The sequence below is a fragment of the Barbatula barbatula genome (genome assembly GCF_947034865.1).
Source record: "Barbatula barbatula genome assembly, chromosome: 12".
NCBI lineage: Eukaryota > Metazoa > Chordata > Actinopteri > Cypriniformes > Nemacheilidae > Barbatula > Barbatula barbatula.
This window is the reverse complement of record NC_136775.1, coordinates 9,224,686-9,230,685: the sequence shown is the minus strand read 5'-3', so window position 1 is coordinate 9,230,685 and position 6,000 is coordinate 9,224,686. Positions and strand designations below refer to the sequence as shown.

Sequence of the window (6,000 nt, the reverse complement as noted above, 5' to 3'; positions counted from 1 at the left end):
CTGCAGGAAATCTCTTGTCAATGGAGAGCTGAGCCCTCTAAAAGTGCCCACTGAACCAAGTTTATCTCCTCCATGCGTTATCCCAGAGTACCTCTGGACCCAAAGCCACGCCGCTGACTGTTTGCTTTCCAAAGCATGTGCTGCAACCAACAGACAACGTGTTGCCATTAAACACTGTTACAAATCCACATAGTGGAACAAATGCATTCATTTCATAAGGTAACTCTACGTGCTATTACACCTTTGGCCATCAGAGTCCAGCCACGCTAGCTGTTTTGGAAATGTACTGGTTTACTAGTCTCGTACAGGGAGTTCATACAGGGCACGTTCTGGGCGGGGCTTCTGGGGAACTTTTAAAGAGAAACATCCAAACACTTCTACGATTGGATAATCTACATGTCACTCAACCAGGGGGCGTGTTTTAGGAGCGATCGTTGTCAATGTAATAGAGTTTAAGCGCAGTCTTGCTTTTTCATAGGCGTGTGTCAACTGTGTGTGCGCCAAGGAGCTTACCGATGCGATTAACGAAGAAAACAAACCTATTGGGGAAACGCTAAACAAACCATCCGATTTTCTGTTTCGTCTGTGTTTTAAGACGGACGAGCTTCGAGCCTGTGAGGAATCAGCGTCCTACACGCACACAAAGGAACATTAAAAGGAAACAAAGGTAAACGGGCTGTTTTCTTCATCGTTAGAAGTTTGCCCCTTGCGTTCTTCTCCTATTTGATCTGAACTCCGTACCGTGACAGTCGGAGAAGTTTGCGTTGGATGAAAATACATTGCAATAGTTTTGGAGAGAATTTCAGTTCTGTGAATATTGCAGCGAGTCGACATAAAGGCAGTTTGTATTGAAACAAACAGCGCCGCTTTGATATGAATTACTGCGCTTGTTAGTGTTGCACGATTTAGGTGTTTGTCGTACGTATGTACGCTCGGATCCGAGCATTGCTCTGCATTGAACATGTAAGTTGGTTGTCTGCATTTAATGTTTCTAATGCTGTGACAACGTTGTTGACATCGAATGACTCACGCTGGCCACTTTGATGCCATGGATTTTTCTTAGACTCGCTTTCTAGTTTAACCTGTATTTGCGGTCGCTGTACGTGTTTGCACGTGAAAGACTTAAGATCCTCACACGAAACGCGTCCAGTTGTTTAGATCGCACGCACAGCACTTTCAGCGCGCTAGAGGAGCGAATACACGCAGACAGCGTCGTATCCCGCTCCCGAAAGGTCGAAATGCTTGTTTTTGGTTGTGGTCGCTGTCGTTTAACCCTATGCACAAGGCTAAGAGTGCAGTATTTCTGAAGCATGTTGCACACCTGGCAGCTGTATACCGGACGGAGCAATTTAAAAGGCTGCGTAATTGCGCGTGCAAACCTTTAACGTGGCAATGTTACTCCAGTTATTGGCTCTGTAAATACATATTTAATATGACAACTCTTGTTAGTGTAGGATGCATTCAGAATATCGAACTCATTTTGTTTTCTTTGTTTCTTTATGAACAAACATACACGAAGCGCATTCTGTTATTGTTCCACAATGATCTCCGTTTTCGTAGGATAAAATAACAAAGCCCTCGCTTACAGATTAACTGCGTTTAAAGGTGCTTAAGAGCCATTGATCGCATTTAGGCGTTTTTGGTCGCTGACAAAATCAGCCCTGAGCCAGACCATAGGCAGGATTCATCCCTCCGGCTGCAGGAGGTATATTTCTGTCATTGAGCCCGAGGTTGTCTTAAATCATCAAAGACTTATTGAATAATGAAAAGCTCGCTGGGCTTTCATTATACATTTTCCTTTTTTTAAAGGCTTGATAACTGTTATTTAATGGGCGGGTTTGGTTCATAATTCTTATATAAGCGCTCTTAAAATATTCAACCAGTGATTCTGGTGGCCCAAGTACAACGTTAATGAGCTCAAGCATTGTCATGAGTACAGCTAGAGACTGAGCTGTTTTTCCTTTCAAAAGGTTTTTTCTTTGTCTTAGTTAACTGATTTTAGGACTGTAAGATTAGTTGAAATCCTTGTTGCGTGCAGTCATTTGGCATGTGTTGTCATCACCCTGTTTTCATGACTGCTGCTCTAGGTCACCGCTGTCTCATTGCAGTTTTTGAAAAATGTGTGTTTAGTTTTTCTTGTAGGTATATAAGTCACTTAAAGGGCGATAGGGGAATTCTTTCAGTATACATTTCTTCTCTAGCATTCTGTTTGTTTCGATTGTTTTGCCTTAAATGAAAAGCAATCTTGCAACCCCGATCTCATTCCTTCAAATCGAAGTGATCGCAGCTACTATCCAGTCCTTGGTTTTAATATTAACTGTAATCATTAACTTGCTCATCTTGTTCGAGTTTATTTGCATTTGGAGGTCTCTGTAGTCAGACACACGGAACTTCCCCCTCCAACCTTAAACTTACCTCTGGTTTTATCTTACCCCATCATGGCTGCCTCTGGGCAGAGGTAATGATGCATATAGCCCGGGGTGTAATTTTATTTCCAATTTCCGTTGCTGTAGTTTTGCCCCAAATGATGTTACGCTAACTGCGTGCTGCGGATGGCTGTGAGCTCGTAATGGCTCTTAGGGTAATGAGAGCTAAAATAACCTTGGTACTATGATTGGATCAAAGCCATCATCTACCTTTGTTTTTTTCCTATTTCATCAGACAAAGGCAATTTACTTTGAAGACTTTTTTCTTGGTTTAGTTATTCACAGCTATTTTTATGATGGATTGAAACTCTGGAAAGGAACAAACGCTAGTTCATTTCAGAACCGAATCGATTCATTTATGTGAACCTGGACTAAATGGCTACATGTACCTGTTCTAGACTGGCTGTGAGACACAATAGATCACTTTCAATTAGTTACCCTAGGGAGTTCACGGCACCATAATGGCCCCTCATATTTCATGTTGATTGTTGTAACCCATAGCAACTGGGTAGCCAATAGCTGCTAGAAATACCTGGAGGAAAGGCTACGAGGCTGTTGAGAGGCTGTGGGGCGCTGTAGAATCGGAGCTGTTTGTTCCTGCCTGGCTGCCTGAGTCCATTGAGGGGTTTCATACCCCTAGGGAGTGAATTATTACCTGCCAGACCCGGGGCCTCTGCATCATCTATTACGCAGCCCTTCTTGCGGGGCAGTCAGCCCTAGCATGGCATCACGATCAGTGGGCCTTGGCCTTCAAACCTGGCTCCCTCTTCATGGGTGGGTATAACATTTGCCATTCTAGCTAGTAGCTATTATGAACCTCTTACGGTTGCGCTGCGAGGATGTGAAAGCGCTTCCGCAGAGAGTGCGGTAGATGGATCGTAGCGTTCGTTAATAGGATGTTTTCTGCAGGTTTTCATTTGCTACGGGAATGCCGAAGAGCTCAAAAGGTCCCAGGTTACACTGGAGGGTTCATGATGTAGACGTTGGTCCTCCATAATCTGTTGTAATGTATGGCATCGTCATGCTAAATCCTGTCATCCAGTTGTTGGTGTTCGACAATGCAAATTTGTCACACATTCACACTTCTGCTACATTTTAGAATCATTCCAGAATCCCAAAACTCATTCATACTGACTGAAGGCAAGTGGTGTTACTACCAGCAGATCTAGCACGAGGCTGCAAAAGCAGAGTGAGAAAGCACTGAACTCAACTGAAAAAAGAAAAACAGTGATGCAAGCTGAGAGAGAGCGCATGAGAGAGAGAGAGCAAGAGTGTGTGTTGGACTTCACGTTGGATGAAATACAGGCCTCAACCCTCGGTTTCCTTCTGCCAAACAACAGGCTGCCTGGCCTACAGCAGCTTTTTAAGACATTTTTCTGAAACTTTTACCTCTTGTCAAACATCTCAAGCAGAACCACAGCAGCCACAGATGGAGAGACGCAGACAACTGGCCACTCCTGCAAAGCACGCTGATATGGAGTGTGTCCAGATACTATACAAAGACATAGATATGTTTGCAAATTAGGATAGATTAAATGCAGAGAAAAGAAAATCGGGTCTTGTGCGGAGTATAACAGCTTTGTTCACTACACAACATTTCTGTTGTTTCATTCATTTCTGTGCGTGTAATCGGTGACTTGTAGGGGCTGGAGTAATAACAGATGTCCAAAGCAAACGATTTTGTTACCATGCCATTTTTTTTATTATCAAATCCTCATGTCCTTTTGAAGGCTTTAGTCAGGGGCAAAGAGCACTGGAAAGAATATTTTTGGTTAAAGACAAGTTAAGCTCTATGGACATCATCTGTGCGCTTTGCCACATAGACATGTAATTATCAACAGTTGGAGGTTTATAGATTAGAAAGCCTAACAAAGTTCTTAGTTTTGACCTAAGACAATTATCTAAGAAGATTACTTGTAGTAGCCAGAAAAAGGTGTTTGTTTAAATACAATAAGAGTATAGCAGGATTAAAATGATTTTCTGATGTAATTGACAGAAGAGATGCTGCAAAGATGCATAACTTTTTTATGTTATGTTATTTATTTATAAATTATATTAGTAAATACTAATATAGCACTTAAAAGCATAATACTATTTTATCGACAAGTGAAGGGCAAAGTTAATATAGTCTTGTCTTTAGTTTTGTTAATATTTTGAATGAAATTTTTGTATTTTTTGTTTTTGCTATATTTTGTTTTGAGCTTATTATTTATTAGTTTATATGTTATATTGCTATATTAAGTATAATTTGTTTTAATGTTAGCTTAGTTTCTATTTATTTTCAAGTACAAGTATTGTGCTGAGGCAACATTTCTATTTGTCATGATTCTGCTGCATCATGTCATGTTTCTCTTAGTATAGTGGCAGGATCATGACAGAACCTCATGTTTAATGTGGAGAGAGACAATTATTGTTCTTATGGCCTTCCATACTCTCTCTCCGGTCTCGTCTTTGTTCCCATCCTCTCGTTACCCTCTTTATTGATTAACGCCCTACACCTGTTCCCCTCTTGATTTGGTCCCTTATTTAATGCCCTTGTGTCTTCTGTCTTGTGCTGGTTCATTGTGGTTGTGTGGCGAGTCCATGTGTCTTGTCAGTCTAGTTTAGTGTAATTGTAGTTCTTGTTTTGAGTTTATTTTAAGTCTTTGTGTATAGTATAGTTAGTCTTAGTCCAGTTTTGTTCAAGGTATTGTATCCATGTTTTGTTCTGTAACCCCCTCGTGGGTCTTTGTTTTATTATTTATTAAATTATCTGTTAACCCCTTACCCGCTGTCTGCACCTGGGTCCTCTCTCCGTGTCTCACCCAATTTTTCTTTGAGTTATTCAAGTAATATTTAGACCGATATTTAATTTGATTTCAATAAACAGATATATTAATATATTACTCTAAAAAACAATGTTGTGAATTCCAAGTAAGGGCCCATTCTTGGGTAATATAAGCATAACGCTTCATTATGTACGGTCACACAATATGCACCTCTCAGTGTTTCCCAAATAATTTGACAGACTTGTGGCTCTTGTGACGTCACGAACGAAGTACTATATTTGTGACGTTATCGTGTCGTGTTTGCGACGTGTTCGTGTAAACACTTGGTATCTGTTTTTCTTCTACTCTCTGATCCGTCATACTGATCTCTGATCTGATTATACTGTATTTTACAATTAAATGCCACCAGCATTCACTCGAACTGCTACTAAAATATATTATTCTTGTATTATAAACGCAACATCATTGGACAAAATCACAACACAGTACATCTACATTATAGAGCGGCTATATGCTGTTTGCTTTTTCTAGACAATGTGTTGCTGGATTATGAACCCTTCTTTGATTTAAAATGCAAGTGACAGTTAAATACACTACATGAAGATGACCACACGTGCGGACGAGAGGCAGAGGGCTCGCGCACATACCTGAAGCTCCTCGTAAGAGTGCACGGGAACATGGAAGAGGAGGACGCGCCAGTCACACCAAACAAGTCAGGAAAGAGAGAAGACGCGGAAGCGCTGTTCATCCACTAGTTATTGGATCACCGATACAGTCATTATCACGGATTGATAAGAAATTACATA

The 6,000-nt window shown here is 41.0% G+C and overlaps 1 protein-coding gene across 4 annotated transcripts in view; it reads left to right on the top strand.

Annotated features, from left to right (window-relative positions):
- The first annotated feature begins 379 nt into the window (after positions 1-379).
- The window catches only part of sema6cb (semaphorin 6Cb), a 109,919-nt gene continuing 104,298 nt past the window's right edge, over positions 380-6,000 (top strand). For 2 of the 4 annotated variants that reach the window (XM_079469678.1, XM_079469676.1), the window contains exon 1: positions 380-667. The gene's annotated coding sequence lies outside the window, so the exon portion shown is untranslated. The remainder of the gene's footprint in view (positions 668-6,000) is intronic. The other 2 variants (XM_079469679.1, XM_079469677.1) reach the window with 1 other exon arrangement.